Source organism: Mirounga angustirostris, unplaced genomic scaffold (genome assembly GCF_029215605.1).
Source record: "Mirounga angustirostris isolate CCGP_5_RB_7025 unplaced genomic scaffold, mMirAng1.0.hap1 SCAF_7, whole genome shotgun sequence".
In the NCBI taxonomy this organism is placed as follows: domain Eukaryota; kingdom Metazoa; phylum Chordata; class Mammalia; order Carnivora; family Phocidae; genus Mirounga; species Mirounga angustirostris.
In genome coordinates, this window is record NW_026991715.1 from 21,458,021 (window position 1) to 21,483,308 (window position 25,288).

Consider the following 25,288-nt stretch of genomic DNA (forward strand, 5'->3'; position numbering starts at 1 on the left):
AAAAAAGAAATTTACGTTATGTGATTTAAATCCCATTTGGCTGCTTTCTGTGCTGTGATTCTCCCAAAAGCAGTATCTATATGAAATTTATGCTGAGAATTTTCTGCAAAAAAAAATCAGATGGGATAAATGCATGGGGAACTTTGTGGCAAATGCTGGTCAACTACTATAAACTAAGAGTAGTATTTGCAGTCGTATTTACATTATCATTTCCTTACATAATTTTAAACCACCCCTTTCCTCATTTTTTAACAGGAACAGATTTTTTAAAAACAAAATAAAACTGAAGTGCTCATAAGGTAAAGGCCCAATGTCAAGCAATACCCTTCATATCTCAAGTCCCACTTTCTAAATATGAGTACTTTTCACTTTTTCAGAATTTTAGCTGCTCTTGGATACATTTCTGACAAGTATTGTTATGATGCTATTACCTGACAAATTTGAGAAATTATAAACTGAATCTCCGCATTGAAAGGTAAGTATGAGATTACAACATCTCATGTTTCCTATGATAATTTTGGTGAGTTACTATTTTGTCTAATGATTATTTAGTATACATAAATATGTTAATCTCAGTTTATCATTGCATTAACTTTTGAAAGTTGTCTTAAGTATCCCTTAATCCTCATATTATATAAAGATACAAGCTTTCTTTCTTTCTTTCTTTTTTTAGAGAGAAAGAAAGCGGGGGCAGGGGGTGGGGGAAATAAGGGCAGAGGGAGAAAGACTCCCAAGTGGACTTTGCATTGAGTGCAGAGCTGACACAGGGCTCAATCTCATGACAACCCTGAGATTACCACCCAAGCCAAAACCAGTCACTCAACCAATTGTGCCACCCAGGTGTCCCATAAAGATACAAACATTCTTATCTTGCCTCCTACTCTCCCTTCCTCTTTACATCTTTTTTCATCTATTAATACATTGCAAAAGTTAAGAACTTACTTATAACCATAAATAAAAATTCCACTATAAAAAGTTATAGTTTGATTCTAAAAGTTGAAAACACCCAGTGTTTATGTTACTAGGACTATATAAATATCATATACACACAAAAATCAGATAACAAACTAGGAATTAATTTGTCTGTAGGTTAAATATCACAATTGTTCTATTCAAATGAAAATGTTCCCAGTACACAGAAAAATGTCTGACATTCCTCACGTCCCATAAATTTCTCAAAATGAAACCGTATTTTGAGAAGCTCCATATAAAAAACAAGATTATATGAGTTTTTCCCCATGAATTTTATGATTGCCTTTCTTTTTTCTTGTTGAAAGAAGAAAAAAAATCCAATCCTCTTTTTCCTTATCATTAACATCATTCAGCATCCTAATTTTATGGCAACCTTTCCATTCAATGAGAAGGCGGTCTCTTTGAAGCCAACTGATTTCTTCTTCAGACTGCTTGAATGTCCCATTGTAGGTGTTTATTTTTGTAATATGAAGATATTATGTTTCTACAGAACCTCCATATCTTTGCTCCTCCCATTCCATCTCCTAATTTATGTTGATTGTATCATTAGTTTTATTTATCTAAGGTTGAATACACTTGCCTTCATTCAGTGATAATGAAAGGATAACATATTTATAACATTTGTAGCATTATACTTCAGAATCTATAATTAACAAAAATATTTTAGTTTTCAGTAGGACTTTTCCGTGGGTTTAGAAAAAATATCCAGAAGGACAAGGTGTAAAATCTCAAGTATTAATTCCACTATAGCTGTATTTCTACCAAACTTATTCTCAAAGATATAACCATTGTAAATTCTAGAAAACATCAAAAAACAGCCACCTGAAAGCATTAGAGAGTGAAAAAAAATCAGACAAATTCTAGACAGAAGTCAAAACTTGGAAAAAGGTACGGCATGGTATGAGTTTCCTGTTAAGACTTTTTTTTTTTTAAGATTTTATTTATTATTTAACAGAGAGATATAGTGAGAGAGGGAACAACAAGCAGAGGGAGTGAGAGAGGGAGAAGCAGGCTTCCCGCCGAGCAGGGAGCCCGATGCGGGGCTCGATCCCAGGACCCGGGGATCATGACCTGAGCTGAAGGCAGACGCCTAATGACTGAGCCACCCTGTTTTTAAGATTTTTACACTAAAGGCAGGATATAGTTGATGCTACGTATGGTGCATAAAATCCCAATAGAAAACATGCAGTCTTACAGAGAACAGAGTGTGAGTCAACTACAGTCTCTGGAATGTGAGCGGGGAGGATACCATAGAAAAAGAGAGTCAAGAGAGCCCTAAATTGTTTTATATAAACTCTGCCCAAATCTCTAACTGATCCTTGATATACACAGCATGTGGCAGACACAAAATGATGCAGTTAAAGCGAAAAGGGATGAACTGATATTTCAGCTGCAGCCCCAGAGAAACAGTTTACAGTTTTTGTCTGACCCAGATAATTGCCTCCTAAAACAAACTAGCAAACTAAAAACCAACATTCTTCAGAGGGATATAAAAGAATGCAGAATTTCTACAACTAACATTTAAAATGTCCAGGAAAAATAATCCAAAAGACTAAATACACAAAGCAACAGCAACATTGGGCCAATTCTTAATAAAAGGACAATTACTTAAAACCCCTCTAAAGATGACCAAGATATTAGAAACAGCAGACAAGAATTTAAGCCAGCTATTTATAATTGTGCTCAATGATGTAAAAGAAAATACGTTTGCAATTCATAAAAGATAGGAAATCACAGCAGAGAGGTAAAAACTACATAATAAGATCTAAATGAAAATTCTGCAACTGAAAAATACAATAAAAAAATTTTTTTGAAAAACTGTTGGGTAAATTTTTCCCCAATTTGGAGAAAGTTGTGCATATACAAAAGATGCTCAACAAACTCCATGCAGAATAAATGGTGCATCACAGTTAAACTGCTGAAAACAAAGATAAAGGTAAAATCTTTTTTTTTTTTAAGATTTTATTTATTTATTTGACAGAGAGAGAGAACGCAAGTAGGCAGAGTGGCAGGCAGAGAGAGAAGGAGAAGCAGGCTCCCCGCTGAGCAGGGAGCCCGATGCGGGGCTGGATCCCAGGACCCTGGGATCATGACCTGCGCCGAAGGCAGACGCTTAACTGACTGAGCCACCCAGGCACCCCTAAAGGTGAAATCTTATAAGCAGTCAAAGAAAAACAACACATTACATACAGGGAACAATGATTCAAAAACCACTCACCTCATTAGAAGCAGATAAGGCCAGATGATAGTGGAAAATCATCCATAAAATGCTAAAAGATAGAACTATCAATTCAGAATTCTATTTCAAGTGAAACAATTTTTTTAAAAAATAAGGAAATTTCAGAATAAAGAAAACTAAGTGAATGTGTTTGTCAGAAGACTTGTACTATATGAAATACTAAAAGAAGTTATTCAGGTGAAAGTAAAATTATACCAGAGGGAAACTCAGATCATAAGGAAGGGATGAACAGCATCAGAAATTATAAATATTCACATAAATATAAAACCTTCTTCTTCCCCATATTTCTTTTTAAATGCATGAGTGATGAGGAAAAATTGTAACATTGTCTTATAGGTTTTACAGGTACACAGATACATGTAATGTCTGCAGAATAAGGATACTAAATGGGTGCCAAGTTTCTACATTTCATGTGAAGTGGTAGAACGGCAACTTTGAGTAGAATGAAAAGTTAAGGATTTATATTGTAATTTCTAGAGCAACCACTAAAACACTAACGGAGGTATGTAAAGCTAAAAATCCAATAGCAAGAGTAAGACATGCATCCTGTGAATATTCAAATAATCCAAATAAAAGCAGGAAAGGAAGAACAGAGGAATGACAACAAAACAACAAAAAACAAAGGTGACAAACAAAAAATAAAAGAGACCTATATACAATTATATCAGTAATTTTACTAAATGTTAATGTAGCACATGTATTAATGTATTCAACATGGGAGAGCTATTTTAATATCTATTAAAACAGACCTCAAGAAAAGTATTATTATAGATAGTAACGGACAATTAAAATAATAAAATGATCAATACAGCAAGAATACAGAACTATCTTAAAAGGACCTTAAAACACAGCTTCAGAATAGAAGAGAAAGAATTAAAGGAGAAATAGATAAAATCACAATTACATTTCAATACCTCTTTTATCAGATCAAAAGATCAGTAAAGACAATTATCTAAAAAAAATACTATCAACCACCTTGACCTAACTGGCATTTAGAGAACACTACACTCAATAACTCCAGAATATACTCATTTTTATTATACATAGTACATTGGCTAGAAAGTAACATATTCTGGGTTCGAAAGCAAGTACCAATTGTCATATGATTTAACATACTATAAATAAATCATTATTGAATATATAGGAAGGGAGGGAAGGAGAGAGAGAGCAAGGAAGAAAAGAAGGAAGGAAAGATGATTATACACAGATCATTTCTGATGTATTTGCCCCCCCTTTTTTTTCACCCTAGCCTTTTCCAACCTCTCCACCCTTGTTTTTATTCTAAAATAATTGTTGAAAACAGCAGACTGGATGATGAGCACCGGGTAATGCATGGAATTTCTGAATAACTATATTGTACATCTGAAACTAATATTACACTGTATGTTAACTAACTGGAATTAAAACAAAAACTTGAAAAAAAAAAACCAGCAGACTGCTGTGTCTTCCCCATTCTCATTGCTTTTTCTAGAAATAAAGACCCAAGGTTTATAAATTTTGCAAATAGAACACCAGACCCTAGTCAGGCTATAATGTATTTGCCATGTCATTTTCAGATATTAAACTCTTCTATGGAGAACAAGATAAACAAATAACATGGGTGAAATGTACAAGGTCTACTAACAATAGTTACAAAATTGCTAACCTATAAAGACAGTTGGGCATAGAATATAGTCCATGTACCCTGCACACGGATAAAATTATGAAAAATGAGAGCTAACATTAGCTCAATCATATACATATACAGAGATGAGAAGACTGCTTAAACCGTAAATATTCAGAAATCATGGATCATATGGCTCCCAGTTGCCAGTAATGTGATCCCTAGTGTGACACTGTCACCCACTGGTGACACCCATTTTGGTCCCATGTGACCTCTGCCAGAGACATACAGATAAAATCCACGGCTGCTCAGCAAGTCGTCAGTGATCTACAGCTATTGGCCAGGCATACCTGCCCCTGTGTCTCTCTAATCGAACAAGCAAGTGATAGGTCAGAGGACCTTCTATCTGCTGAGTGCCCTTTCTAAACCTCAACTCTGCTTCTTGTAACTACACTGTCAGCAGAGCAGGCTGATGAGGCAGAAGGAGAGAGAAACGAGCATATGAACACTGTTTTAACACAGGATCAGGTAGTGTGTTCTTTGCATTCCAGATGCATCCCACTATTTTTTTTTAAAGATTGTATTTATATATGTGAGAGAAAGAGAATACAAGTGGGGGATATGGGAGGGGGCAGAGGGACAGGGAGAAGCAGACCCTCTCTGAGCAGGGAGCCTGACACTGGACTCGATCCCAGGACCCTGAGATCATGACCTGAGCCCAAGGCAGATGCTTAACTGACTGAGCCACCCAGGTGCCCTGCATCTCACTATTTTCAGAGTATAAACCAACACCAATATTTTGCTTCTTTCTGCATTTTGGAAATTGATTAAAGAAACCATTCGATTTTAGCCTTTAATTTGGTCTATGGGTCTCTCCGTTCTGCAACCTCTGGGACAGCTTCTATAAATGCTACTGTTGCCAAAGATGATTTTCCAATGTGGCAGTATGTTTAGGTGACCAACTGCCTAAGGAAGTTAACTCAAAGACTGTAGTTAAAAATGTGACTGGCAGCTGTTAATTAAGTTTAGACTGAAAGGCTGAATATACTTTAAGCCCTGAGTCCTTAAGAATAAAATATATATTCACAGAGAAGCCTGGGGGGAAAAAAATCAAAGTTTAGTGACTTAAGCACACTGTGTCGATTTTAAAAGAGATCTCAGAATTTAAGACGTTGAATGATTTTAAGTCATACCAAATAAACTAACAGCAGAAGAAACACACAGCCTAGCAACAACATCAACAAATGTTTTATGTTCTTTATGCAAAAACAAGTACTGGACAAAGCACTAAATTTGGTGGCAGAGAACCCTCAAGTCTGTGGTTCACTGATTTTAAATAATTAACTTGACCTGTCTGTTTTTCTGATTATCTCTCTTCTGCATAGAACTGTGGTCCAGATTAAACACTTGAAGCTTCTCAGATTACAATGATTCAAAGAACCAAAAATAACAGGATATATTACATTTTTTAAATGAATACATTTTTCCTCTAATATAAACTATTAGTCTAAAATACTGAGTAGTCTGTCAGGAGGTTGATTGTTTTTTGGTTAGAATATCTTTAATTTTTCATGATCCCAGGGTCCTGGGATTGAGCCCCACATGGGGCTCCCTGCTCTCCGTCTCCCACTCCCCCTATTTGTGTTCCCTCTCTCGCTGTCTCTCTCTCTCTGTCAAATAAATAAATAAAATCTTTTTTTTAAGATATCTTTAATTTGTCCCATAAAATTTTGTAAGTCAACCATTCTTTCTCCTGATTGTGCACCAAGCCATATGGGAAAATTTCTCATAAAAAATACATGAATTTCATGCTAAAGGCTTTAAGTTTTATTTTTAATTAAATTGGCCAGCATTGAGATACCATATACATATAAGATTTTGATATATTGGGTCTCCAAATTGGTATAAAATTTGACAGAATTCATCATCTGGCATTATTAGAATAATACAATAAATGTAAATGGAGATAATCGTTTTGAGGGATTTTAAATAGCATTTTAAAATACCAGGTACATGAGAAAATTCTAACAAACCTGACTGAAGACCAAACCAGGCTAGATGTTACATATTTACTACCACTGAGTACACAGAATGACTAAAACTCACCCTAACCAAATGTTGCCAGGTAAAATTCCTTGATACAAACTGATGAAATGAGTAGATAAATATGATTAATGTTTATAGGCTGGCAATGATAAGAAAGCGTACAAAACACCCAAGTTTCTGGGAGTCAGAAACTTGGGTTTCCACTAAGTAGGAATAATTTCAAGTATGTCTCTTAACCTGTCACTGGAGTGCTATTTTCTGAAGATCTTTCTGGCTAGTAGAGTCTTCTTTTACAATCACTCATTAATAATCATAAACCACCCTGCTGCTCTGCCCTTTTCTTCTTTCTCCCACAGCTCCCCTAAATCCAAAACTGGTGGCACTACAGGAGTCTTTATTGAAAGAATTTGGAGCTTTCAGAAAAATCTGTGGGTTTTGAATGGAAGAAAACAACTATAAAGAATAGCTTAAGGCAAAATGATGTACCAGTGGACTCCCAGGGAGGATGGGCTGATGCCTCTGTCCTAAAATTTCTTCTTGCATCTGTCTGAAATGGTCTCTTCATCCTGCTTTCTGAAATCTCATCTTTTGAAGAGTCTCAATTTCACTGTGGGCCAATGTGAATTTCATTGTTAGTCACTAACTTGGAATCCTAAAGTAGCCCAAATAGGCATTGTCACTGCAAATTCCAGACTCAATGTTGAAAGGTTTGGTAAACGTGAGACAGGTCATATATGCTTGCCCCACACCACTTTTTGCTTCTTCTCAATACCACAATACACATGTAAATGAGAATTTGCTGAAGAGAGAGAATTCAAGTGAAATATAAATGTAGACAATTGAAAAATAATCTCCATTAGTGAAGAAAAAAAAGTATTAAAATGTTAAATCTCTCACAGCAGGTCCCCTTGAGGGTACACACATTACAGACTTGGTCTTGTACTCATCTCAATAGCTCCTCCTTCAAATATCCATCGCACAAACCACACTCCACCTAGGGAACACAACCCATTCATAACAATCCCCTACTCATGGAAATCCCATCCTTCCCCCTGCAACAACTCACCCTCCCAGTGATCCACAACACAGAGCGATCCCAAATAATTCATATCCAATCAGTAAATCAGTCTACAATAACATGGACAAATGAAAGATTCCGTTGGGAGTAGGACTATCCTCCAATGAGAAACATCTGACTCAATAAACCAATCACTCCTTCCCTCCTGAGTTCTCTGTCTTTCCCTACAACCTCAAGAAAGTATATTTTTTCCCTCTAAGAAACAGTGCAAAAAGAGCAATCATTCACTGCCTAGGTTCATTATGGAGAACAGCAGAAGTTTCTTTTTGTCACTTTCAACAATTCTGGGTCAAGGGTTGGGAGTGGGGATTCACTTCACTGTTTCCAATTACACATACTGAATTTATATGATTCCAGGATAACAGCATTTTTCCAGGATAAACAAAAACACCACCACATTAAATATACATGTTAATAATAAGATGCATTAAAACTCCAAAGGTTAAAATGGGAAACAAATGTGCATCTTAGAGTTTTTCAAGTATTACACATACAGATATATAGTTGCTAAAAATTCTTAGGCAATCAAATTTTATACACCTGGCCCCAGAATTTGTCTTTTTTATCCTCAGAAGACACTCAAGGGAAACTTGAAGTGCATTCAACATAATTATCTAAGCCTCCCAGCTTTCCAAGCACCTGGAGAATGCTATTGAAGGCAGAGACTTTGGCTTTATCAAAACCTCATGTTAACACATCCAACATGGGAAATTTATTTTCATTTTCCATAGAATCGGCCCTTACAGACCCATCACTGAAGTGCTATTTCAAACATCAGAGCAAGGAAGAAAGCTGCCCCCATACCACCTTAGTATAACTTCAGTCCCTGCCAATTTTAAGAAATCCTGGGACCATGAGTGTTGCTGGTAGACTGCATTGTTCCACCCCATGAATCCCAGCTTGCTAGATGCACACCGACTTCATCATAGAGATGGCAGCTTGATTTGTTTGAACGCTGGTCTCTATACTGTCCTCAGTTTATTCTTCTTTCATAAGGCTTTTACTCTCTCCCTCTGTCCAAGTTTTGTTTTGTTTTGTTTTTTTAACTTTGGGGCACCCTTGAATTACTCTAGCCATCCCACCTTGAGGGCCCTCACCCTGTATCCCATACCTTTAACAACACAATCATTGTAGAATCTTAGCTGCTGCCTCCTGTTCAACAATGGTTTATAAAGCACTCAAGATGGGCACCTGGGTGCTTTAGTTGGTTGAGCATCAATTCTTGGTTTTGGCTGGGTCATGATCTCAGGGTCATAGGATCCAGCCCCGGGTGGAGCTTTGCTCAAAGCAGAGTCTGCTGGAGATTCTCTCTCTCCCTCCACATATGCTCTCCCCTCTCCCCCCTGCCCCCATGCACATTCATACTCTCTAAATAAATAAATAAATAAATAAATAAATAAATAAATAAATAAATAAAATCTTATAAAGCACCCAAGAACCACTGGAAGTGTTGCTCAGTTATCTCCTGTCATTTCATATCATAGTTCCATTGCTTCTTTGTGTGTATTTGTGTGTTTAAAATAAGCTTATTACCACCCTAACCAAGAAGTCCTCCCAATGCTCGTACTTTTCAAACTCTCTGAAAACAAATTAAGAAAAAATAATCAAGACCACGAAAGGCAATGCTAATGCTTGGGGACCCAGAATCTGGTTGAAGATAAAAGTCACGAGTTTATAATTAAAAGTGAAATTGGCTCCCTTACCTGCCAAGTAAAACCAAAAATAACAAAGGAAGTCCAGATTTTATTAGCCATCTCAGCACCTATGGGGGTGCAACCACTCTCCCTCCAAAAATCTGTTTTTTTCTTCTGAATTGAAAAAAGAAAGAGGGAAGGCTTCCTGTGATATTGACTGAGCCTTCCATTCAGGGAAGGGTTCATCATCTGTTGCTCAGCATTTAGCACTGTTAACACTGGCATGACAGCTAACATCATGATCATGATCTCTTTCTCAACATACATGAAAGTATTCCAATTCCTGCTTGTTCTTTCAGATTTCTTTCACATAGACTACTATTCATGAATATTTGGTTTCCTTTTTCTGGCTTTGTGTGTGCTCTCACTCTCTTTCTCTCTCTCTCTCTCTCTCTCTCTGGCTTTGTGTGCACTCTCACTCTCTCTTTCTCTCTCTCTCTCTCTCGGTAAAGATTTACTTATTTATTTTAGAGAAAGAAGGAGAGCACACAGTGGGACAGGGGCAGAGGGAGGAGACTCAGACTCCTACCTGAGCAGGGACCCCAACGTGGGGCTCAATCTCATGACCCTGAGATCACGACCTGAGCCAAAAATCAAGAGTTAGACACTCAACCGACTGAGCCACCCAGGCACCTCTCTCTCTCTTTTAAGCATATTTCCTAATTCTTTTGGGGGTTCATCTTTACCAATACAACCATGCCAGCAATGAGAAAGTTCTTAGTGTTAAACCTTTACTTATTGCCATATCCAAATATATGACATCTACATAGCAAGACTGAACATTTGAATTTCCTGTTTTCATCCAGATATTTGGACACTGTGTAGATATAATTTTTACTCCTTGAAGAAGCTATGTAAGAATAATGTTTATGTACATATATGGAATTTAAGGTAACTATCATTTGGGGGGATATCTGTTTCTGTCATAGCACATTTTTCTATAAACTAGGTGGCAGAAGATATATTGATTCTCTTTGCATAAAAGTAGTTCATCAGTAAACATATAAAATTTATATTTGTTTGTGATACATATCCTTTATTCACAAAGAGAAACTGATTTTGAAATGGTAAATGAGTTTGGTCCAAATAATAACCCTTTAAATCCACTGAAAACTAATAATTCCAAAACTGTGATCTGATTTCAGCAAACATACTAAAAAAAAAAAAAAATTTAACTAAAATACACATAAATTTCAGTTTTTATAAAGGCAACTTACTCCTGAGAAGTTGGTCAGCTGGATATGCAATGAAAACACAATAAATAACAATGGGAACATGCTGAACTTTTTTCTCTATGAAAAGACTGAAGCTGCTTAATTTTGCACAGTGGAAAAGTGGTACTGATGTACACTATAAAAATTTTCAGAAAAAAGTCATCAAGTTAATCCTATCTTAATAAAATTATTAGGTGACCAGGAGAATTCTTTAATCTGATTAATTGATGTACAACCTCTTAAATAAGACAGATTTCATAAGAAAAACTGTTAAGTAACACAGTTGGTAACTCAAGATTATTTTTTTAAAGATTTCATTTATTCACTTGAGAGACAGAACCAGAGAACCAGAGAGAGAGAGAGAGAGCGCACAAGCAGGGGAAGGAGCAGAGGGAGAAGCAGGCTCCCCGCTGAGCAAGGAGCCTAATGCAGGGCTTGATCTTGGGACTCAGGATCATGACCTGAGCTGACGGCAGATGCTTAACCAACTGAGCCACCCAGGCGCCCCAAGAATTCAAGACTATTTTAACTGTCAAGGTATTTCTGGAGATTTGACCAAGAAATTTAATTTCATGTTTTGATTTCTATTAATATATCCATATACTCAAACTCAGAAAAATTTATTAACTTACCTAAAAATATCTTTCTAAATACATATTCCTTAAAAGTTTTAAATGTTTTAAGCTCATCCTCTCTTAGCATCTCAAGTTAAATTCACAAGTAAACATTATCTTAAATGTGACCTCACTTTACTCTTGTGCTTCTGAAGGAATTATTGAAAATAAAGTGTTCTCCAGGGGCGCCTGGGTGGCTGTCTGCCTTCGGCTCAGGTCATGATCCCCAGGTCCTGGGATCGAGCCCCGCATCGGGCTCCCTGCTTAGGGGGAAGCCTGCTTCTCCCTCTCCCACTCCCCCTGCTTGTGTTCCCTCTCTGTCTCTGTCAAATAAATAAATAAAATCTTTAAAAAAAAAAAAAAAAGAAAAGAAAGTGTTCTCTAACAAAAAAACATTGACACCTGCTGTTACAGAGAGTACTAACACACCTTGGGAAAAAAACAGAAATACCATCATTAAGAAGCGCATAAAAATATTTAAAAAAAAGAAAAAGCAGGGCACCTGGGTGGCTCAGATGGTTAAGCGTTTGCCTTCGGCTCAGGTCATGATCTCGGGGTCCTGGGATCGAGTCCCACATCGGGCTCCCTGCTCCTTGGGAGCCTGCTTCTCCCTCTGCCTCTCTCTCTCTCTCTGTCTCTCATGAATAAATAAATAAAATCTTAAAAAAAAAAAAATTTTTTTTAAAAAGAAAAAACAGCATAAAGTATATTTGGGAAATAATTTATATATACCCAAATGAAAAGACAAATTATTATGCAAGTGATTATAAAATTTCCAAATAAAATCTAATGAAGTAAGAAAAGGGTAGAACACTCTGGTTTGAATAGTATTGTGTTTGGTACGATTTGTAAGTTTTTTTTCTTTTCTCTTTCTGCCTGGTTTTTGTGTGTTTAATTTCTATAACTGAATGCAATTTAGTGTAGTATGAGATAATTTTGCAACAATAAATTACTATTTTACTCCTTCATTGCACACTTTTAGTACTTTATTAATTGGTTTACTGATTTACTTATGTTATTTCCCTGTTTGTATGTTTTCTCTTTTATTTGTTTTTATTAATTCAACAATACCACCATTAAAAAATCAAAATGTAGACAAAGAATTGGTCCACAGTAGTAACACTGTAATACACTCACTTCTTCTAAATGGGTCTTGGCTCTCTTCTGGGCTTTGTCCAGATAATCCTAAGGTTAGGAGGTATACAGCACATTGCATTTACTTCATCACTGTTTGGATCTGGCAAGAGATTACAATGAATTTATGAGCGTGAACTGTTAAATTGTAATCCTGGATAACCTATAGCTTGATGTTTTTTAAAGTTCATGTAAATCTGCCATATATGAGGACAAGAAACAGACTTTGCATTGGCTAACATTGTATTTTCTCAAATTAGATGCTGATGGAAAGTGCGAAATCTGAAGTCCTCTTCCAAGATGACAAATGTGCCAACCTCTTAGAAGCCCTGGTAGGGACTCTCAAAGTGAAACCCAAGACAGTGAAATGTGCCATGTCAGGGGCTTCTGGAAATGAGGGACTCCTAACCAGAGAGCTTCAGAATAGCTTCAGTAGGTTTTCAACATTGCAGTACTCCAGAGATGTTGATTCAGTAGATCCGGAAGGGGCCCAAGGATTTCCATGAGGAAGTATCTCCCAGGCTGATTCCAATGGGCAGCTCTCTGTGTGCATGTTTTTTATGTGCTTTAACTGATACCCATAACAATAGCAGATGAGAAAAACTTCATAGGAAAATAATTTGTGCTGAACCTTCAAAGATGTATAAGGTTGTGATATATTAGATATGATAATTTTATTTATAATCAATGCAGAATGTTGAATAAAGCATTTATGCTCTGCCATCACATTTTTAAAAATAGGAAAATTTTTTTACAAACACAATATTAATGGAAAAATGTCTTATTCACCTCCACGTCCACATCTTAAGTAAAAGAGAGATTCCCAAACTCTAAATCCACAACATAAATTAGTCCTAATATACAGAAGGAATTAAAATCTAGAGCATTAAAAATGTATACTTTCTATTTAATAATTTGCAGATAAAACTTTATTAATTTTGGACATTTGTACAGTGTAAATACAATTTCTTGGTAAGTTAAATTTCATGTAAAAAACTAGTATACAGCATAATGAAAATAAAAACAAAAGCTGCTAGTCAGATTTAAGTTTATTTTACTTCGACTTTTCCAAGCTCAGGCAAATTAAGCATAAAGGCAAATATCTACAAACATTTAACTTTTTTAAAGAATACAAATTGCAACTACATAAAATATTTAAATATATCTTATTTTGCAAAGATAAGAGCAAGTAAAAGTTTGCCATTTTCCTTATGACCTGGTAGGGTATTCAAACTGTTTTCAGTTATTTGCAATTATTATTTGCAGTTGTTGTTTCTTTTCTTCTGCTTACTTTGAATTTAATTTGCTCTCCTTTTTCCAGTTACCTAAGATGGAAACTTAGATTTTAAATCCTTCCTCTTTTCTAATGTATGCATTCAGCACAATACATTTTCTTCCACACACTGCTTTCACTGTATCCCACTAATTTGAATAAGATGTATTTTCATTCAATTAAAAATATTTTTAGGGCGCCTGGGTAGCTCAGTTGGTTAAGCGACTGCCTTCGGCTCTGGTCATGATCCTGGAGTCCTGGGATAGAGTCCCGCATCGGGCTCCCTGCTCAGCAGGGAGTCTGCTTCTCCCTCTGACCCTCCTCCCTCTCATGCTGTCTCTCATTCTCTCTCTCTCAAATAAATAAATAAAATCTTTAAAAAATATATATATTTTTTTTTAATTTCTCTTAAGATTTTTTCTTTGGCCCATCTGTTATTTGGAGGCATGTTGTTTCATCTACATGTATTTGGAGATTTTCCCAGTTATCTATTATTGATTTCTATTTAATCCTATGGTGGTCTTTTAAATGTGTTAAGGTGTGTTTTATGGCCCAGGATGTGGTCCATTTTGGTAAATGTTCCATGTGAGCTTGAGAAGCATATGTATTCTGTCATTGTTGGACGAAGTAGTTCTATAGATGTCAATCATATCCACAAGATTGATTACCATCATGACTGAACACCATCACTGAGTTCAGCGACATCCTTATTGATATTCTGCCTGCTAGATCTGTCCACTTCTGATACTGTTGAAGCCTCCAACTCTTACAGTGAATACATCTACTTCTCCTTGCCTTTGTATTACTTTTTACTTCATGTGCTTTGATACTATGGTGTTGGGCATATACACATTAAGGACTGTTCCCAGAGGTTCATCTTAGAATACTAACAGTGCCTCCCGTGACTGCATCCCCCTTCAGTTTTTAACTCTCACAGTTAAAAACTATGCACTGAGCCTCCAGCAATTCACCAAACACAGTTCCATTTTTCCTACACTGGCACTGGTTCCTACTCATGAATCTCTGCTCTAGTAAGCCATCAGTCCCTGTATTCGCTTGTCTCCCATCTTCAAGGCAGCTGTTTGCCCTGTATCCTCCCATCTCTTATGGAGCCGAAAAGAATTGCTGATTTTTCATTCTGTTCAGGTTTTTACATATTACTAGGATGAAGTGATGACTTCCAAGTTCCTTATATTTATTTTTTTTAATGGAAAAAAGTCATCTTTTCTAATAGACTTGAAAAGCAAGCTACTTAGTGCTGAGTTCATGACATTCTCATTTACAATCTAGTTTGCAAAGAATCATTTCTTAAACTGTAATTATCTTCTCCAGGTGGCAAAGTTAGTTAAGGCTGTTTCTTTGTAACTCTTGATAGATCTTATACGAATCCTCATTATGACATAAGAAGAAGAGATCAGACTTTGCTCAGATTTGGATTGTTTCACAGATTATATAATTAGGTTATTTCTATAACTGTATTTCCAAAACTTATAAGCTTTTCATCTTCAGTAAATCTTATATGTAATATAATGTACTGCATTAAAATATAAATCCCTTAGTTATTAGCCTCCTTTTTGAACTGTTGAAACGCAAATGCTGTTTCTCAGTAAAGAATGTTGGTACATTTAACAACGGTTCCCAAATACATAAAGCAAATTCTGACAGAACTGAAAAGAGAAATAGCTAAATCCACAAACATATTCAGAGACCTCAAAACTCCTTAGTACTGAACACAATTAGTAAACAGAAAATCAACACTAATATAGAAGAACTGAGAAAATAACAGGGTGCCTGGATGGCTCGGTCAGTTAAGCATCCAACTCTTGATTTCAGCTCAGGTCATGATCTCAGGGTCGTGAAATGGAGCCCCATGTGGGGCTCCATGCTGGGCCTGGAGCCTACTTAAGTTTCTCTTTCTCCCTCTCCCTCTGTTGCCCCTTGCCCGTTGGGCATGCACTCACATGTGTTCTCTTCATCTCTAAAAAAATAAAAGAAAAAAGAAAAGAAAATACCATCCACCAACAGTATCTAATTGACATTTATAGAACTCTATACCCAACCAGAGCAGAACACAACATTCTTTTCAAGGGCACATTGAACATTCATCAAGATAAATCATGAAACAAACGTTTGGCTTGTTGTCCTAAGTTATAAGAGAAACCTTACCAATTTAAAAGAATTGAAATCCTGTGAAATATGTTCTTTTACTCTAATTAAATTAAACTAGAAATCAATAACAGAAAAACAACAGGAAAATAGCCAAACACCTAAAAATTAAATAATATATTTTTAAATAATCCATGGTCAAAGAAGAAGTTTCAAGATAAATTAGAAAGTATTTTGAAGTGAAGAGAAATGAAAATACAACATAGCAAAATTTGTGACACACAGTTAAAGCAGTACTTACGGGAAATTTGTAACATTTAATGCTAATATTAGAATGGAAGAAAGGTCTCAACTCAAAATTCAAGCTTCTACTTTAAGAAACCAGGAAAATCATACGATGGTGAGCACTGTGAATTGTGGAAGACTGATTAATCACAGACCTGTACCCCTGAAACAAATATATATATAACACTATATGTTACTATAAATAAATAAATAAATAGAAACCAGGAAAATCAAATCAAAATAAACCCAAATCAAGCAGAAGGCAAAAAATAATAAAAAGCAGCAATCAATAAATTTTAAAACAAAAATAGTAAAAATGAAACCAAAAATCTGGTGCTTTGAAAAGATCAATGAAATTGATAAATCTCTAGCAGGACACAAAAAAAGAGAGAGAGAAATCAAAAATTATCAGGAATGAAAGACAGCATATTACTTTAGAATTCACAGATATTAAGGGGATAATAAGAAAATATTACCAACAACTAACCCTATCCCCATAAATCTGACAACTAAGATAATGGTCCAATTCTTCAAAAAGCACAAACTATTATTAATATTCACCCATAATGAAGCAGATAACCTATGCAGTCCTATAACTATTAAAGAAATTTAAGTCATAGCTTAAAACCCTTCTGGGGGCACCTGGGTGGCGCAGTCCTTTGGCGTCTGCCTTCGGCTCAGGTCATGATCCCAGGGTCCTGGGATTGAGCCCCGCATCGGGCTCCCTGCTCCGCGGGAGGCCTGCTTCTCCCTCTCCCACTCCCCCTGCTTGTGTTCCCTCTCTCGCTGTGTCTCTCTCTGTCAGATAAATAAAATCTTTAAAAAAAAACCTTCTAAAAGACACATTTTCAGACGCAGATTGTTTTACTGGCAAATTCTACAAAATATATAATTATAGAAGAAATATCATTAATTCTATAGAAAAAAAATCTCCAGAAAAAAAAAATCTATGTTTTTCTAAGATTCTTTTGAAAGTGATTTCTGAATGATCACATCCAATGTCAATACCCCGAAATTACATGAAAAGCTCACATTCTCATGTATAAATGTTGAAAACGCAGAGACGACAGAATCAATGTAGCTAAGTTTTATTTACTGTACTCATATGAACATGAATTTGAAATTTTTATAATCTCAAAGTTGAAATCTTGCTGTGTTGGAATTAACTCAATGCATAAAATAATTCACACATTCATTTCAGTAAATCATCCTATATTGCACATATGTGCATTTTTTTTTATGTATCCAGGAGAAGGGGAGGACGAAAACACAATCAGTGAGACACACACAAAGAGAAAAAACAGTGTATTTGATTCCCAAATATTCCACTCATTGACAGGACTGAGTATTAGATAGGAAACATGACTGCTCTTTCTTCAGTTGGCCTCAGTTCTTGGGTGTCTCCCATAAAGTGAGTAATTCTTTTTATATACATACTGAATATAATATGTATACTGTCTATATGTATTAAATATGTATGTGTATTAAATACATGCACATACACACATATATAAAATATAAGATTTAAGCCAATTAACTCAATGGCTAAATTAAACTAACCTGAAGAAGCAATAATCTATTCCAAACAAACACCAGGTATACTGCATTTTGTGGGTGATTTAAGAAAATTTTCAGAAATAATTTTTATTATAGATGATTTTTTTTCTTATGCATCAACTTCTTACGTGTAACCTGAGCAAAAGACTTAACTCTATTCAACATGATTCTGAGAGGTTACATTACCCAAGAAACAACTACACACTTATTTGAGTATTTATATAGACACATTTTTAGGAAACGAAAAATGACAACATAATGTATAAGAACTATGAGAAACAGGGGAAATACTAATATGACATTAAAGAATGATCAAGTATACTAAGTTACATGATAATGAATATGGCTGAGAACAGTGAAGAATGAGAAAGGCTTTGGGAAAGACAAAGCCAAAGAGAGTAGGACAAACAAATGTAAGCTGTGGTGGACATAGAACAAGTGCATACAGGGAAATTCACTGGTGAAAAGCAACCATGCTGAAAGAAAACATTAAATATTCTCACGATGAAATTTTCAATCTACCCACTACCTGAGATTGCTTGTCTATTACACAAGCTACCTCAACAAAATATGAGAGTATATGGTATTTCCACCAATGGAGGTTCTAATTAAATCACTGTTTAAAGTATGCACTACACCATGTTTCTAAGAGTTTAAAAGTTACACTGATTACTGATTAATCATCAACATTTTAATCAATATTTTGCTTACTAACAGGTGCCCAGGTGACAGCTGTTGAGGCTATTGTTTTAGGGATTTTGCAGAACTGAAGATCACATAGAGGTCCTGAGAATTTTCTTGCCTCTTCATACTCTGTTCATTTATTTCCCTTGAAAAACCAATTTGACATAGTGCATTACTTCTTCCCCTTTGAAAACTCTCCTTTTCATTTACATAAGACTTTAAATAACATATTGACTTGAAAAGTATATTTTTCATACTAGAAGTATTCACAAGATTTCAATCAAAAATACCCTCCAGTTAATGGCATAATATTATTAGCAGAACAGATATGGTCCCAAATTTTTTTGTGTGCATTTCTTTTATTATCCCCAATCTCATCCCTATACCCGCCAAAGATATTTAATGCCATAAATTAATACCTTCTAAGCTTCCTTTCACTGTTATATTCTTATATACCTACCAACAGATAAAAAATTGTATTTGGGGAAATAATTTATACCCAGTTGGAAAAGCAAATTATTATGCAAGCTATTATTTCCAAATAATATCTGAGTTCATAAAGAGGTAGAAAACTTAGTAGGTTGAGTAGTAGTATGTATGTAGTTAGTTTATGGGCTTTTTTCTTTGTTAGACTATCTCTGTCAGTTCTATGGTTTTAGCTCCTGTAAATGCAAGCAATGACTTAAAGTAGGATTTTACCTATATTAAACAACTATTTTATTCCTTTCTTAAACATTTATGTATGCATAAAAATACATCTAATTATTTGTGCATGCCTGAAAAATATATAAATCTATGCATTTCACGGTACTTGCTCATTTTATTCACTGTTGTATTTTGGAAATCCTACCTATGCGGATAAATGTAGATCTGTTTAATTCTATGTACACTCTGTGCAGTACTCTATCATATAACCACCTATTTTGTCTGTCCATTCAATCACTGATCATCCTTTAAGATACTCTGGACTCTTGCTATTACAAGTAATGCCCCAATGACATCCAATATACATGGTGCCTTTATAATTCTCAATTTGTCTTATGAGTCAAATACTGGACTCATTCCTGTTGGTTTCTGACTTTTCTCAGGTCTTATTCCTTTAATTTTTCACTGCCTTATAGCTCTCTACTGCCTTGAAGGCCATAGTGTTAAGATTTTGTCCAAAACCTTCAGTTACTCTCAATGAAATCAGTGGTGGTTACTCTCGCACAGTTACCTAAAACCCTTTATTTGTCACACTATCAATTCTTCCCCCTACCTCATGTTTTACTGATTGTCTTGCTCCCTCTCAATTTCTCAAGTACAGACTGAAAGTATTAGACATTATACGTGAGGAAACGTGATTCACAAAGTCCTCACTTATGTGCCCTGACCAAGTCATGGAAAAGTTCTCTTCAGTATCCAACAAGTTCTTAAGTGGTCAGGCTTGCTACAGACCCTTTTACCTCTAATCCAGACTACAGCCCATGATGATCTCTTCTTTCTTTCCCAAATCCAGCCCCAGTCTTCCTCCAAAGTGAAACTACCTAGACCACAGTTGCTCAGCTCATAATAAAACCACTATTTCATTTGCTCGCATTATTCTGTTTCCCTATAGTATTTTGCCAACTTGTGCATATTCTCCTGAATTTACTGTAATATGTTATTACTTTACTCTTAAACTCATACATTTTCCTCTTTTAATACAATAGATTTCTGATCCCTACTCCCCAATATTTCACTATTTTCCCATAATTCCAATTTGTCTCCTTCCTACAGTTATCACAACTTATAATGGTATTTTGTTCTATTATTTATCTATCTTCCCTACTAGAATGTAAACTCCATGAAGTCAGGAATCATGTCTGTCTAGGCACACCTTTGTATATCTAGCATCTAAAAAAATTACCCGAGGGATGCCTGGGTGGCTCAGTCGGTTAAGCATCTGCCTTTGGCTCAGGTCATGATCCCAGGGTCCTGGGACTGAGTCCTGCATCCAGCTCCCTGTTCACCAGGGAGCCTGCTTTTTCCTCTGCCTGCCACTCCCCCAGCTTGTGCTCTCTCTCTGACAAATAAGTAAAATCTTTTAAAAAAATTATCTGGTGACTCTCAGTAAGTATTTCTTGAATTATTAAATAACTGGGTTGTTTTCATGTGTCAGTGCTATGGATTACTATGTAAATTTTAAGATCCATGAAATAAATAAAGCTGTATTTACAACAGCCAAGATATGGAAGCAGCCCAACTGTCCACTAGTGATGAATAAAGATGATGTGGTTTATATATAATGGAATTTTATTCAGCCATAAAAAAGAATGAAATCTTGCCATTTGCAAAGACATGGATGGAGCCAGAGAGTATAATGCTAAGCAAAGGAGGTCAGTCAGAGAAAGACAAACACCATATGATTCTACTCATATGTAAAATATAAGAAACAAAGCAAATGAGCGAAGGGAAAAGAGAGAAAAAAATCAAGACATAAACTTTTAATTATAGAGAATAAAATGATGGTTACCAGAGGGGAGGAGGATGGGAGGATGGCTGAAATAGGTGATGGGAATTAAGGAGTGCACTAGTTATGATGAACACAGAGGGAGGTATGGAAGTGTTGAATTACTATATTGTACACCTGAAGCTAATATAACACTGTATGTTAACTAATAGGAATTAAAATAAAAACCTAAAAAAAAATTTTTAAATGAAACCAAAACTAAAGGGCCTTTTTAAAGTACCTACTATGTACCAAATACTTAAGGTGGTTTATTAATTTATCATAAAATCATGTAATTTTTATGGTATTATGATTCCCATTTTATAGATGAAGAAATTTAAATGCAAGGAAATTAAGTAAATTTCTTAAAGTTCAGTTGTTAATAGCAGAGTTGAATTTTAATCCCATTTCCATCTGATTCTGAACTCAGACCTATCTAGTGTACCACACTGCCCTACGGTAAGCACTTTTGATGGATAGCTTCAGATAATCTTCATAAGCCCTGCAATTAAAATTCTTTGAACTCTAGTGTGTTTCTCGGCCTCTTCTTTCTATGTGCTAGAACACACATTCAGGAAACAAGCAATTCCTGTTGGATGTACTGCATTCATATTATTTGTTTCAATTTCCTTGTCACAAAACTGTCTGGAATTACAATTATATATCATTATCCTTAAAGACATCTCATCTCCATAAATCTTAGGCCTGAATTATCGGGGTACAACCAATCTGCAGATGTCACCCTCCATACATATAAAATTAATGTTTTCCTGGATTAGTCACTGAAACTGAGAATACCATTTTCTACTTTCTGAAGCAAGAACATATGACAAAGAGAAAAGTGTAACCATGGCGTAAAATAACAGATGGGACCTAAGCTGTTGGAGGGCCAACACGTTTAACACTCAGAGGCAGAACCTAAGGTCCAAAGACGTTAAATAACTGGCCCAATGCTAAGCAGCTTGCTAATGGCAGAGCTGGCGGCATGCTAATCACTTTATAACATACATACCACTTCTTAGTTACTATTTCCCAGATGAATGGCTCATAAATAATAAATTGTAATGTTTCATCCTAAGAGTTTTATGACTTCTTTGTTCCTTTGTCTAATTCTCTTTTTCCAATGCCCATATTTTCATTAGGTGCTTGGTTCTGTAACCCTTTTGCTTTCACTACAACATTCATTAGTTACACTAATTGGACAATAAATTACTTCTCTACAAGGGGCAAACTCTTTCTCATTTCAAAGGCTATGAAAATGGAAACCCCAAGTAAATTTATTGGATTTTTCATGATAAAAGTTGGGACGTAGGATTTACACAGCCCAGGAATCTTAAGAACACTCGTATTTGGTGATCTCAAATTTACCCTAGCATTTATGCATGGATTCCACAAAACATTTATTGAGCATCTACCATGCTGCAAGAATTTGCTCATATGAAGATGATTAATTTGTATTCCTTGCCCACAATGAGTTCACTCACAGGTTAGTGGAATAAATATATACCACTACTGACTATTAAAATGTTATGTAATAATATATATGATAAGAACTTCTGGGAAAAGTGTATAGCCCAAATGATGTGCACCATTTCTTCTTTTTTCAGCATTATTGTGATATAACAAATACAAATTGTATATATTTAAGGTACACCACTTGATGTTTTGACATAGGTTTGTCAAACCTTAGGTTTGACATGATTTCCTAATGTTTTGACATAGGAAATAATCACCACCATCAAGCTATTTTGAAGGGACAGTTCTTTCCCCATTGTATGTTCCTGGCACTCTTGTCAAAGTTCACTTGACCATAAAGTTGTAAGTGTATTTCTGGGCTCTCTGTTCCGTTCCCACTGCTCTATGTGTCTCTTTTTATGCTAGGGCCATTCTGTTTTGATTACTAAAGCTTTGCAGTACAGTTGGAAATCAGAAAACATGATGCCTCCAGCTTTGTTCTTCTTGCTCAAGATTGCTTTATTTGGATTCTTTCGTGGTTCCATTTGAATTTTAAGACTTTTTCCCGTATTTTTGAAAAGAATGCCTTTGGAATTCTGATAGGGATTGAAATGAATATACAGATCACATTGGGTAGTATGGACACTTTAACAATATTAATTCTTCCAATCCATGAACTTTCCATTTATCCCTATCGTCTTTCATTTCCTTTACTAATGCTTTATAATTTTCAGTGCACAAGTCTTTAAGCAATTTGGTTAAGTTTATTCCTGTTTCGGATATTTGCATCTACCTTCACCATTGAATTTTACTTTTAATTACCTTTCTCATGTAGGCATTTTTTCATTTGATCAGACTACTTACTGGTCCCATAACATGAGTTAAAGTTTATTTTTTTCTATGTGTATACTCTTGAAGATTTTCAGCAATATTGGTAATGTTTCTCAAATGGTTGGTAGAAGGCACCTGAAAAGCTTGCTTTTATATTTGTTATAAGACTTCACCCATTGGGTTACATTTCCCTAAGAGTTATAGGTTTATTCTTGCTGACTATTTCCCCTTGAATATAGAAATTTTTTGGATTTTTATTATTTATTGTTTCAAATTTACTGAAATAGATTTGCTTATGAAATTCTCTACACTTTTACTATATATTTGAATCTGTACTTCCTTCTTCATTCTTAGTTTATTTGTGCCGTTAGTCTTGTTTTTTTCCTTTAAGTTGATCAATATTGTCAGGGACTTGCCACTTTAATGAGCTTTTCAGCAAGTCACTTATAGCCTTTTTGATCCTCTTCATTAGAAGTGTTTTCTACCTTATTGATATTTGATTTTTTTCTTCATTACCTTATTTCTCTGAATTCATTCCTTCTCATTTTCTGGTCTCCTAAGTGCTTACCTCATTAATTTTTAGTCTTTCTTTTTTTCCACTATAAACACCTCAGGATATAAATTGTTCTCAAATAGCATTTTAGTTGTATCCTATTATAAGTTTTATATGCAGTTTTTGTCATTCAGGTTTATGTATTTCTGATTTCCATAATGATTTCTCATTTGACCAATAAATGATTTGTTCTTTTTTTAAGTTTCAAAATGGCTGGCTTTTTTCTTTTTAGTAATGACTGTATTGTCAATTCTTGCATGCTTTCTAATTAAGTTTTATTGTTCTGAGTTTTATTGACACTGTGCCCTTTTTCATTGGTCTCTTCTTTTATCTGTTGATTAAGAACTTACAACAAAAACAAAACCAAATCTTTCTTAAAAGGTTTCCAAAAGATTAACAACTAAAGAATAGAAAAGATCCTCAAGAAAGAACCAAAAGCTGAGCTTTACAAATAGAAAAATGTGGTTTCATTGCTACTTTGTGACAAGAAGAGATAGGAGACAGTAGTTATGGATAAGTTCCTTCCCCCCCCCCAAGAAAAAAATAGAAATAGTTCTCTATAAATACCCAATGAGAGAGTCCCTCCATTGTAAGTATCACAATATTCCTTAGATTCAAGCATGGCCTATGGTTGGCAATTAGAATGAAGGTCTACAAAACATAATGAGTTTTAGGAATACCGTTTTTTATCCAGCAAAATTACTACAATAGCTGAGGAGTGGTATATTGTAAATTTTACGAATGTGACGCTAGTGGTAAGATATTATGTATCTTCCTAGATTTTGGAACTTTAGAAACACCGGACTAATTGATGAATGAGTACAATTTTGGAGATCATGAAGGATCTACACTAGATACAGCGGACAGAGGACAGCTCAAGCTATAGCTGCTGAAGAAGGAATTTGGTCATGAATTAGGTACATGGGTGAGTAGTCTCTGTTTGGGACTTCACAAAAGAGAAACATTGGATAAGGAATATTTTCAGACTTGAACTTTACTAAACAATTTCTACAAGATGAGTGATTCCATTTGTGGGCTTTAATTTCTTTATGGAAAACTAATAATAGAAAATACTGTATTCATCTTGTTTGAATTTGGGTCTTTTTGAATTGATGGTAATGAGTGAGGAGTGTAACATCGTGAACTGCCCATTGTATAACATGTACAAATGTGCTAGGTTAGACGACATCATTAAGTGTAAAACACAACAGGAAAGAAAAAGAATATTCAATCAAAATATGATATAACTTTGCAGTTAACTTAATGGATATCTTAATATGACCGTTTTAGAGATTCTATTGTATGACAGCAGACAAGCATCCCTGGCAAGCCTGAACTCCCCAGTTTCTCACTGATCCCAGACAACTGTGTAAAAGCTGTGTACCCTGGAAAGCAATTACACATAGGGAGGTGAAGGACTTTCTGATGCCCTACTGGTCCCCTGCAAAGAGCGACCATATCTCTAGTTAATAATAGGTTT

The 25,288-nt window shown here is 35.3% G+C and overlaps 1 long non-coding RNA gene across 15 annotated transcripts in view; it reads right to left on the bottom strand.

Annotated features, from left to right (window-relative positions):
- Window positions 1-25,288, bottom strand: part of LOC123855860 (uncharacterized) — a 456,844-nt gene that overhangs the window by 38,910 nt on the left and 392,646 nt on the right. For 10 of the 15 annotated variants that reach the window (XR_010412974.1, XR_010412979.1, XR_010412976.1 and 7 more), the window contains one exon: window positions 12,705-15,845. The exons of 2 other annotated variants lie outside the window; for them this stretch is intronic. This is a non-coding gene — a long non-coding RNA (uncharacterized LOC123855860). 3 more of the 15 variants (XR_010412971.1, XR_010412969.1, XR_010412970.1) reach the window with 3 other exon arrangements.